Source organism: Tupaia chinensis, unplaced genomic scaffold, assembly GCF_000334495.1.
Source record: "Tupaia chinensis unplaced genomic scaffold, TupChi_1.0 Scaffold000568_1, whole genome shotgun sequence".
Classification (NCBI taxonomy): Eukaryota; Metazoa; Chordata; class Mammalia; order Scandentia; family Tupaiidae; genus Tupaia; species Tupaia belangeri.
In genome coordinates, this window is record NW_006160082.1 from 3275918 (window position 1) to 3288335 (window position 12418).

At 42.5% G+C, this 12418-nt stretch overlaps 1 protein-coding gene and 1 non-coding gene across 2 annotated transcripts in view; one reads left to right on the forward strand and one right to left on the reverse strand.

The window, feature by feature from the left end:
* KCNK10 (potassium two pore domain channel subfamily K member 10) overlaps positions 1-12418 on the forward strand; it is a 156158-nt gene that overhangs the window by 10324 nt on the left and 133416 nt on the right. The window lies entirely within an intron of this gene.
* LOC114009588 (U6 spliceosomal RNA) lies at positions 2769-2875 on the reverse strand. The gene has a single exon (XR_003550978.1). It is a non-coding gene; the product is annotated as a U6 spliceosomal RNA (small nuclear RNA).

The window sequence follows — 12418 nt, forward strand, 5'->3', positions numbered from 1 at the left end:
GGGGGGCGTGAGCCCTGGCGAGGGGTTTTTATCTGGGTCTGAGGGGCCTTGTTCAGGCTTGTTCTAGGTGGGACTTGTATACGCATTCCCTTCGTGGTGGGCATATGCTGGAGGGGTTCAATTATTCTCCTAATACTGGAGTGGGTACCAAGGTCAGGAGAATCTTTGTCTAGAAGGTTGGGCTGTAAAAATCATTATCTGTCCTCTTTCTGAAATGTGACAGGGCCTAGAAAAGCCTTTGCTTTAGGTCTAGTTCATGCTGCCTATGTCAGCCACTGAGCCACAACTGCAAGAGGTCTATCCTGAGCAAGTAGCTAAGCTGCTTTGTCTCTATCTTAAAACTTAGGCATTTCGTGATTCCATTTTGTTTTTTGTTTGTTTGGAGAGGTTTTTGCTATAGGGTGCGTGCACTCACCAGAAAGACAGAGAGAAACAAAGAGACAGAAAGTGAGAAATCACCCCCCTGGGGAGATGGCCATGCTGCAGTCCCTTCTCCTCCATTCTTCTCTTGGAATCTTGAGCATGCATGCACATGTGCCTGGTGTGAGTTTAAGCCACCGGGTCCGGGACTCGAACCTTGGTCGACTACATGGGAGTCCAGTGACATAGCCATTACGCTAACTGCTGGTCCCTATGATTCCATTTTGGGCCTATACTCTAACTATATTTTTAGGGTCCCTGTCTTCTACCTCATTCACCCCTCTGCAGAAGAATCCCTAACTGCTGTTAGGGGGCATAGGGTCAAAGACCAGTTTACTTATTTTAACTGTGAAGCAGCTTGGATCAGTGCCTGGAGTCTATTAGTAGAATGTTGCTTTAGGCCAAAGTTAGTCATTCTTTATGGTGGAATTTGAGGCTGTATGAGCAAGCAGTAGTTATGGTAGATCTGGCTGAGCAAATACATTCTTACAATAATCTGATAGGAAGACTAAATACATATTATAGTCATTTAACCTGGACTATGAGCAAGGTGTCATTTTCTATACAGTGTAGGGGTTCAGAGTGGGAGAGCCTGGGTTCTAGGGCTGGCTCTGCCACTCATATGAAATAGGAGGGAGTTGGGCTGTTGGTTATTAAGATCCTGTCTTTCCCTGATAGTCTTAGAAGGCCTAGGTCTTAATTCAAGCTACATCATTTACTACGGGCTGATTTGGAAATTGCTTCATCTCTCTGAGACTTGGTCTCATCTGTAAGGCAGGGATAATCACAGCCAGTGCTTTCTTGGTTTGTGAAGTGAATTAAACAAAGTGATACATGCAAAGCTCTTGGAAGGGGGATGGAGCATTCTAAGGGGTCCATGAGTAGGACCTGCAGGACCCATCCTACTCTCTTGAGAAGCACCTGGTTCACCATCCAGATCATGTGGATGACATGAGTGCAGCTAACAGTAGAGACCACCAATCCTGGGATTCTCCTAGCTCCACATACTCTTAGTCCATTCTTAGTCCTTAGGTTTAGGAAAAGCTAGGCTATTTGGGTTAAAACAGAGAAAAGAACAATGAAAGAACATAGTTTGGAATCACAATACTTGAGTCTGAAATATTGTTCTACTAATTAATATTATTATTATTTATACATTCAACTGCTATACATCATTTAGCTTATAAAGAGATTTTACCCAATATAATATACACCACACACCAGGCAAGTTGAGAATGCTATACACAACATCTCAATAGGCAGCAAACCATATCTGTGTCCCACAAATGTCTTACTTCTCCATTTTCCCCCAAATTTTCCTTTCTGTGCTCTTCCCCTGTCCACTTTCACTTTGTCCCGTGTCCATAACAATTTTCAATGTTTTTATGTCCTCCAGTCTTTTAGTCGCTACTATAAAGTGTCAACAGTCAGTATATGTTAAGTGGAGACATGCAATATCTCTCTTTCATAGCCTGACTTACTTCACTCAGCAATAAATCTTCCATATTTGTCCACTTTCTGTCAAATGCCAGGGTCTTATTGTTTTCTTTATGGCTGAATAATATTCCATGGAGTATATGTGCCACACTTTTTCAATCCATTCTTCTGTTTGTGGACATTTGGATTGATAACATGTCTTAGCAATCGTGAATAATACCACAATAAATATAGTTGTGGAAGCACTTTTCTGACTGAGCATTCTCTGTCTTTTGGGTAGGTACCCATGAGTGGAATTGCTGGATCATATGATAGTTCTATTTGAAGGTCTTTGAGGAGCCTCCATATTATTCTCCACAGTAGCTGGACCAATTTACATTCCTACCAACAATGTAGGAGAGTTCCCCTTTCACCACATCCCTGCTAACACTTATAATTTTATTATTATTTTTTTAATCTTCACCATTCTGACTGGGGTTAGGTGGTACTCATTGTGGTCTTGATCTGCATCTCCCTTATGATGAGGAATGATGAGTATTTTTTCAAATGCTTTTTGGCTGTTCATATGTCTTCCTTAGAGAGTTGTTTATTTAGCTTATTTTTTCATCTTTTAATTGGGTTAATCATTTCCTTCCGGAGAAGCCACTTGATTTCTTTGCATATTCTGGTTACCAGTCCCTTATCTGAGGCATTGTTAACAAAAATTTTCTCCCATTCTGAGAGTTGTCGATTCACACTAATTACTGTGTCCTCTGTGCAGAAACTTCTTAATTTTATGTAATCTATTTTGGGGGTTATTGCCTGTGCTTTGGGAGGGGTCTTGCTTAAGAAGTCTTTGCCAACTCCAATGTCTCTCAGAGTTCCCCCAGTGTTTTCCATCAGTAGTTTTATAGTTTGTGGTCATAGGTTTAAAAAATATGGAATGCTTCACGAATTTGCATGTCATCCTTGTGCAGGGGCTGTGCTAATCTTCTCTGTATCTTTCCAGTTTTAGGATATGTGCTGCTGAAGTGAGCACTGTTCTACTAATTTTATTCACTGTCTTGGTCCATTTAGGCTGCTGTAACAAAATGCCATAGAATGGGTGGTTCATAAATAGCAGAGATTTATTTATTTATTTATTTATTTATTTATTTGGAGAGGCTTTTGCAATAGGGCACGTGCACTCGCCAGATAGACAGAGAGAGACAGAGAGAGACAGAAAGTGAGAAATCACTCCCTAGGGAAGATGGTCATGCCTCAATCCCTTCTCCTCCATTCTCCTCTCAGGATCCTGGGCACGCACGCACACACGCCTGGTGTGGGTTTTAAGCCACCATGTCCGGGAATCGAACAGTGGTTGACTACATGGGAGTCCAGCGACATAGCCATTATGCTTACTGCTGATCCCCAGAGATTTATTTTCTTACCATCCTGAAGTTAAAGTTGCAGTCATCAAGGATGACACGCGCCCTATAGCAAAAACCTCTCCAAAAAAGGAAAAAAAAAAGATGCAGTCATTAAGTGAAGACCCACTTTCTTTTTACATTTTTTCTTTTTTCATAATAGTTTATTTACTTAATTTTATTTATCATTATTATAATTATTCAATTTGCTGCAGAGCATGTGCATTCACGAGAGAGAGAGAGACAGAGAAAAAGAGGGAGAAGTCAAAAAGCAAGTCACCAGGTCCGGGAATCGAATCATAGTCGGCCATGTGGGATTCCAGTGCCTCTACCACCATGCAACCTGCCGGCCCCTTTATTTTTATTTTTTATTGACAAGGAATATGCACACTTGCCAGACAAGGGGGGGGGGAGATTGAGATATTAAGAACCATCAATGTACCACGATCATGCTGCTTTAGCTAGCTATTAGCTAGCTTCTTTCTAGCTAATAGATGGTGCCTTCTTGCTGTGTCTCATTTGGCTGAAGGAGTAAATAGTTTCTTTTGGGCCTCTTTTATAAGAACACTAATCCCAATCATGAGTGCTCTCCAACCTCATGACCTAATCGTTTCACCTCCTAATACTATCACCTTAGGGGTTAGGATTTCAAGATAGAAATTTTTGGGGACATGATTCAGATCAGATGAATCAGATGAATCATATGGTTCAGATGATAGTATTGTCTAAACTTGGGCAAGTCACTCAAGCTATCCAAGCCTTAGTTTTCTCTTGGATATAATAAAGATCACAATAACACTGATTTCACAGTTGTTGAGATGGTCAAATGAGATAGTAAATGCAAGCAAGTTTTATAAAGTATTAAATTCTAGACTAACATTTCCCAAAGTGTATTCTATGAGGTACAAGCCAATCTCATCAGATGCTCTGATAGAAAAGAAAATGGTTTTATGATCAAGTCAGTTTGCAGGATCACACATGCTCAGTCCTTCCTAGAAAGTCATCCTGCACATTAGCTATTATTAGTTATATAGTGCTGTGTAACAAATAACCCCCAACATTTAGTAGCTTAAAACAATAATAAATATTTATGTGTCATAGGTTCTTGGTTCAGGAATTTGGGAATGGCTTAATTAGATGATCTGGCTAACCTATTGTGTGGTTGTGGTCAGATGCTGGCCAAAGGTACTATCATCTGATGACTTCACTGGGGCTGGAGGATTCATTTCCAGGATGATTCACTCATGTGACTTGAAAATTACAGCTAGTTGTTGGGCAGAAGGCTTATTTATTGCCAATGTTGACCTCTCTATGGACTTCTTAAGTGTCCTTACAACATGGCGGCTGGCTTCCCCCACAGTAGATGATTTAAAAGAGAGCAACTGGCAATGACTTTTATGACCTAACTTCAGAAATCACATATGGTTACTACCACCACGTTCTTTTTATAGATGTAAGTCACTAAGTTTAGTTCACATTTGGGGAAGGGCAGAGGGTATAAATTATTAAGTTTACTTTCGAAAGGAGGATTGTTAAGAATTTGCACACATAAGACGGGGTTCCAAAAGAACTCATGAAGAATATGTATTATGAAAAACTATGCATTGATTTCAGAAAATATTTTGCATCAAAACAAACTTGTACTTTAATTCCATTTTTCCATGATTTTTTTGATTTACCTTCCTATTTTAAAATAATCATAAACATTTTCCTATTACAAGGGTACTTAAAAATCATCATAAACATTTTTCATCTATTAGAAGGGTATATTAAAAAGTTGATGGAAAAATGGAATTAAAGTACAAATTTACTTTGGTGCAAACATTTTTTGAAGTCCAGGCATAATTTCTCATAATATGCATATTTGATGAGCTTTTTAAGATCTCCTGTATTTATCAAACATATACTATTATACTTGCCGAGCACTGTGCTTACAGTCATTATCTTGTATAATCCTTTTTATAATCCAAAGAAACAGGTGAATTATTATCACTGTTTTCTGAATGTGGAAACTGAGGCTTATAGAGCTTAAGTAACTTGCCTAAAGTTCCCAAATAATGTCATGGTTTGAATCCAGTCTGTTCGACTTGAAACCTGAGCTCCTACCTCCGCCTTGTACTCCCTCCCTCCCCAATAATCCTGCTTCTATTTAATTTTGTTTAGCTCTGCATTTTTCACTTAACCACAGAACCCTTTCTTTTATTTACCACTTACAATCTTATTCTGAAAAGACAGTGAGCATGATGAAGTTGTATATAAAGTATAAATCTATGATCCAGTATCCCTACCAGTCAAAACTGTATTCAAATGTAAAAAGCATCTATTGAGCTTACCTTGTCTGGGTGCTATGCTCTGTGTAAATCTGTAAAATATTAACAGTAAAATGGGCACATGATTTACTGCACTATCCCCCCAAGTGGGATACCAGAGGTTGAATGTGAAAACTCACAGTCTCACTTCTCTTATAAATTCTCTTTTTAAATAATCCCCCCCCTCCCCAGCCTCTTTGGATAAAAGGCAGGAAAAATAGGATGAGCAGTAGAAATACCGGGGAATCGGATGTCTAGGTGTGGCTGAGTGTTTCTGCAATGACAGCAGGCCCCACGTTTGTGTGGTGTGAACCAAATGCAGGTCTGAATGTAACCACAGTGGCAGGATCAGGATGGTGGCTCTGATAGAAGGAAAGCTGTTAGAGCTCCCTGTCATATTTTATTTAGGTAAGCATTTTTTGGTGATTTTGATTTTTTTTCTGCACAGTCTTAAGCAAATGATTTCCAGGAAGCAGGCTGTGTCTGATGCCTTAGGGATCCCATGTTCCCAAACGTGACACACCTGGCTTATTCCTGAGGTGATTTCATGTTCTAAAGAAAGTTTGGGAGCTTTTGTGTACTTAGCAGAGGGGAATGAATACAGTTTCTTTTGAGTACTGCCAGGGACTTGAGAGTGATTGGGAGCTGAACATTGTTGAATATGTCACTTTGGCACAAAGTGGCAAAGACAGGATCTAGGATAGAGTGAGAATGGGTTGAATGAGGTTGCCTGCGGCCCCAGTCACGTAGGAGCCAAGTGTCATGGTGTCTGTAACCATAGCAACCAAGGGCCGACAAAGTCTCAGAATGCCAACATGCCATTGTCCCCACCATCTGGTTCTGTTGTTTCCCTTCTATTCCTTCATCCCAGATTTCCTTCTCAGCCCTCCCCTCTATACAGGGTGGTTTCTACTTGGGTGATTTGAACTGCCAAATAACTATGCTTCCCAAGACTCTGTTTTATTTTAATTTTATTTTTTAAAAAGTTTATTTATTTCTTCCCTGAGTAAGAGAGACAGAGAAAGAGAAAGAGGCAGTGATGGAGGCAGAGTCTTCATACTATAGCCCACCCCCAGTGACAGATCATGGGGATGCTTGGGGAGATCCTAGGACATGAACCCAGGGCCTTTTCACTGTGCGTCTAGTTGCATTACCACTGTGCCACCTCATGGTTCCCCATTTTCAATTCCTGGATCCATGATGGATTCATTAAGACTCAGACAGCCACATGCACATCATCGCCTCAGGTTTTTCATCGTTACTATGAAAAGTTACTGCTAAGTCATATAGTGTACATTCTCCAGATTTCATTGCAGCCATGTATGCCGATGGGGGCTCATAGCACTCAGTGTGTCTAACTACGGTCCTGCATTCACAGCCTGGTTGAGCTGTGAAAGAACCAAGAAAGTCAATGAAGCACAGCAGAAAGAGCCTGGTCACTGGTCAGGAGACGTGGACTTTGATATTGGCTGGAGAGAGAGGTTTGGCATGGCACCTGTGGGTGGGGAGTTGGGTGGTGGTCTGATTATGCAGGGTATAGTTGCTCATGTTAAGGAGTCTTGCTGTTTTTTGTTTCCCTGAGAATAATGGGAAGACTTTGAATGGTGTGAAGTAGAGGATGACACAATCATATTTCTCCTTTAAAGATTATTTAAACCACTCATAAATCCAGTGTTTGCTCCAGCAAATGTGTATGGGGAATAGCTGTTCTCTGTCAGGAATGGTGCTGGCTGCTGGACTCACCTGGGTATCTGTGTCGTCCTGTGGAATCATAGGAATTGTTGAAAAATGGTTAGAAAAGCAAAAGTTTTTCTTAATATGTTTGGTTTAAGACAACCAATTCCTAACTTCTGGTTGCATATGGGGGGTATACTGTACAGTAATGGCTATTGCATTTTTTATTTCTGTTCATTAAAATCACTTGTCCCCTGCCTTTGTTACATGTCCCTGGATTCTGTGATAATTTACATAACCATAGTCAATGCATCAATAAACCAAAAACTATGGCGTGCCTGTGTTTTCTTGTACTTCAGATGTCTTTTGAAAGCGTGTGGCTGTCAGTCTAGCATAATAAGTCTAATAAAAATTGCCAGTGTCCCCTCCATCCTCATTGTCACTTTGTTTCTAGTGTTTCTGGGACTGTTGTGACATTGGGGTATTTCTCCTTTGACTGTCATGGGACCCCTGCTAGTCGCATCCTTGTGGCCTCAGCTGGGGAGACTTCTGAAAAGCCTGAATTAATGAGAGACTGTGATGTGCCGATCCCTTTCTCTGGCAGGGTGAGAATGCAGTTTCTATAGAAGCATGAATGCTTGCTCGTCAGGCAATAATCTCTGCATTCAGCTCTAGTTCTAAAGACAGGCAGGCAGGCGAGCAGACAGCCACAGGGGGTGGGATTTGAGGAGCTCTATGAGTCTCTTTCCACAACTGACCCACATCGCTCCTTCCCATGACTCTCCGCTACTTAATCCATCGACAGTTGTCATTCATCCTTCTGCTCATACTATGAAGGTTTATTGAGTGAGCACCTGAAGAGATGAGGCTAGGCACTAGTCACAGGAAGGAGAAAAAGACCAGAGGATGTGGATCCAGAAAGGTCTCCAGGCAGCTACTGAGACGGGTGCATAATTGAGTGATTAGTATACAAAGTAATGCGTGGACTTTTAGATATGGGTTAAAACATCATCTCTGGAACACATCTTGTTAAAATGCAAATACAGTTCCTTAAGGCAATGTGCAAATGCTCAGTTACCCATCGGGATAGCCAAGTTAATCATTTTTATGAGAGAGCTGGACCAAGAGGGAGTGGAACCCAGAACCAGTATGTACTGAGGTTGGCATACAGTGGGAAAGGAAAAGTCAGAAGCAAGGGTGACGGGCTCTGCTGAGGAGCCCTGGAGGGAGCAGACTGGGGCCTCTAGAGGCAGAAGGTGTCAGGAAGAGAGAGGGAGGACACTGAAACAAACCCACACTTGTGTTGTCCAGGGCTTGCCCTGTTCACACTCAATGCGCTTCACAAAGTGGAATGGACATTTGAGAGAGCCACGCCTACCTAGGCTTCTTGGAAGACTACACCTAAGCCTAGTTTGGTCAGGTGACTTGGCTGTGCCCAGACAGCAAAGAGGGGACAGAGCACTTCCCCTCTTTGAACCCTTCTCTACTCACCTCTATTATTCAGGAGAGCCCCTTGTGGTAATGCACCAGGTGCTCGGCTCTTTTTCTTTCTTCCTTCAGGAAATAGGTTGAACTAAGAGCTATAAGTTCTGTTAGAGCCTAGAGCATATTGATTCTGAGATATCAGACTCAATTTTCTGTAAGTCTGTAACAAGTATGGAGTGAGATCCATTCAGCCTCTTAGAGAAGACACCCATGTGTGTTCAGTGAAAATTCACCACGTCTTCTTTGTGCCAGGTGCCATTCTGGTCCTGGAAGTACAGCCACGTCTTCTTTGTGCCAGGTGCCATTCTGGCCCTGGAAATGCAATGATGAGCAAATCAGTCTCTGCACTTGCAAAACTTAACATTTAGCCAAAACTTAGCATTGCTCACAAACAGGTCAACTTCTGTCCCTTAGAAGGCAGAGGGGTTCAGAAAATATCATAGTAAGGAAGACTGTAAGGCCATTCTGATGTTACATTGCTCTGCAAAAGCATGTTTTGTTTGATACTTTAGTATGGAATGAGGGTCGATTCTTCTGAAGCCACTGGGACATTGTGTTCAAAAGTTCGGCGATTTCAAAGGCCTGAGAGCTGCCTCGTTTGAATTTATGTTTACTGAGAACCGTTGTTAATTAGTACCGTGGCTCGTGTGTGTACAGGATGAAGAGAGAGTTTAAATCTCTCCCATAATGATGGCATGCAAATTAATCTCCAAGGACTTTCAAGAGGCCAAAATGTGAGATACTTAAGTATACACGTGTGCGTCCTTGTCTGTGTGCACATATTACCCACATATTCTAGCGGATGGTGACTTTTTGTCACTCGTTGATTTCCAAAGTGTCTGCAATGAGGTGTCTTCTGAATGGAAGAAGTGAGAATTTCTGTCTGTTATGGCTGCTGAGACCAACAGAATGTAGGAGGCCAGCCTGGGTCACAGAGGTGGAGGAGGCAGCAGATGGCAGGACTGGCTGGGCATCCACTAACGGGACTGGCTGGGCATCCACTAACGAGACAGGAGAGGGAGTCCGACCCAGAGTTTGAAGCAGATCAGGTGAGGCCACAGTTCCACTGTCAGGACTCTCTGTGGCATGGCCAAGAGACAACTGTAGGAGCCAGTTGCCAGATGTTTCTGCTCTTCTCTCTCTTGTGCTCAAGGGAGCCCTGTCCGGGGTGCTGATGATGGTGACCATGGCTGTACTGCTACAACTGCTGCTTGAGACGAGGTCTGTGGTGAGAACATGTGGAAAAGCTCACCTATGTTCCTCTGTTCTGCCGCGTGCAAGATGCGGAACTTAGGTGCTAACTTACCTTTCTGTGCCCAAGATTCCCTACCTGAGAACCAGAGATGATAACAGCGCCCCACTGGGAACTGAGATTGAATGAAACCATGCACACAATGAGCAGGGCACAGTGCCTGGCACATGGGAGGCGTCGCATAAGCAGCGATGATGGCGTTACTGTGAACGTCCATTTTCTGAGGGGCTCTGCACCTCAGGCACAGCTCTTAGTGGTTAACACAGAAGGTACAGTTTACTCTTCACAGTGGTCCAAGACACTGCTTATTCTTCCAGTAGGTACCTGATGTTTAGCCAAATGATCTAGACACTCATGGCTTTTAAAGAAGCTGCATGTAGGGAGGGCTCCATATCTATATTTTTAGAGAACAACTTTATTTATTTATTTATTTACTTTTTTAGAGAGATTTTTGCTACAAGGTGTGCGTGCTCACCAGAAAGACAGAGAGACAGAAAACAAGAAATCACCCCTGAGGGGTATGACCATGCTGCAATCCTGCCTCCTCCATTCTCCTCTTGGGATTTTGGGCTCACACACACACACACACACACACACACACACACACAGGATGAGGTTTAAGCCACCAAGGTGTAGGACTTGAGTCACAGTCGACTATGTGGGAGTTCAGTGATGTAATCATTATGCTATCTGCTGGTCCTAACACTTTTTAAAGATATAATTTACATACTATAAAATTCACCTATTTAAAATGTACAACGGAGTGGTTTCTAGTCTATTTATTGAGTTGTGCAATTCTCATAACTAGCAACTTTTATAAAATCTTTGCAAGTCTAAAAAGAAACGCCATACCCATTAGCGTCACTCCATATTTATCTCAATCCCGCCCCTCCCCAGGTGATCACTAATGTTCTTTTTGTCTCCATGGTTTTGCCTGCTCTGGAGAGACAGTGAGAGAGAAAGTGAGAAATCACCCCCAAGGAGATAACCATACTGCAATCCCTTCTCCTCCACTCTCATCCTAGAATTTGGGTACGCATGTGCACACACCCAGTGTGATTTTTTCAAGCCACTGGGTCAGGGACTCTAACTGTGGTTGGCTATGTGGGAGTCCAGTGCCATAACCACTATCACCCCTCTGGACATTTCTCATAAATAGCATCATACAACATAGCCTTTTGTGATTGGCTTCTGTCACTTAGTGTAATGTTTGCAAGGTTCACTTCTGTCATTAGCAATCATGTCTATTTTGAATGAAGAAGTAGAGAGATGTCTGAGATAGTAGTATTAGCTTCATTTTGAGGATGAGGTAACAAGCTAACAGTGTATTAACTTGGTCATAGCCACTGAACCTGAAAGGCCTTAAGCTGAGATTTGTACCCAGGTCTGCTGTGGTTCTAAGGCAAGATCTTGGCTCTTCTCATTCACTCACTGGTCTGACTGGGCCTCTGCATGGTGCCAAGCACCATCTTTGTGTAGACGAGTGTGTCCCTCGAGGAGTGGCTGGATGCCCTGTGTCTTAGCCCTGGCACCTCCTTGTTGTCAGGACCTTCCTCATAGAACTCTGAGTTCTCCATCACTTGGTGGAGGATATGGTTCATGGCTGTATACTCACCTGGTAGCTTCTGAGATGTCGGTTACCCAGCCTAGTTATTTTGTCCATTTCTCTAGGGTTATGATGTAAACAGACCAGAAATAAAAACAATGGAAGAAATATATTTTGGAGGTTCGAAGCCCAGAAATCTAGTTACCTAAGCCAATAAGATGGCTCCCCCATGCCTCACTTCCCCCAGCCTCAGGAATCTTCTTGAGACGGCCCATGGAGTGTCCATTCCTCAGTTCCTGTGATAGCAGTGGGGATGTTGGACACAGGTGTTTGTGGAAGGGCTAGGCCTACTACCAGCCAGCTTTTGGGCAACAAGTTGTATCTTTGTTGGTCATCAGGAAACTGGTCTATGATGGTGAGACAGCACATCTTCCTCCGTGTTTCCTCACACTGCTGCTATTTTGCTCTGTTTGCTCACATGTTATTCTAGAGAAGAATTCCCATCAGATCATTAAAAAATTGTAAATGAGCTTTCCATTTTGCTTCTACCAGGTTTCTTTAGAATCACTGTAAAACCTTACTTTGACATAAAACAAGTAGGAATTGGCCTTTCAATTAGCCAATCAGCTGAAAGCACATAAAGACTCCAGGCCTTGGTGGGACCAGCCGTTAGTGCAATGGCTATGTTGCTGGACTCTCATGTAGTCAACCACGGTTCGAGTCCTGGAACAGGTGGCTTAAACTCATGCTGGGCATGTGTGTGTGCATTCCCAAGATCCCGAGAGGAGAATGGATTACAGTGTGGCCATCCTCCCTGGGGGGTGATTTCTTGCTTTCTGTCTCTCTGTCTCTCTCTGTCTTTCTGGCGAGCGCATGCACCCTATAGCAAAAACCTCCAAAAAAAAAAAAA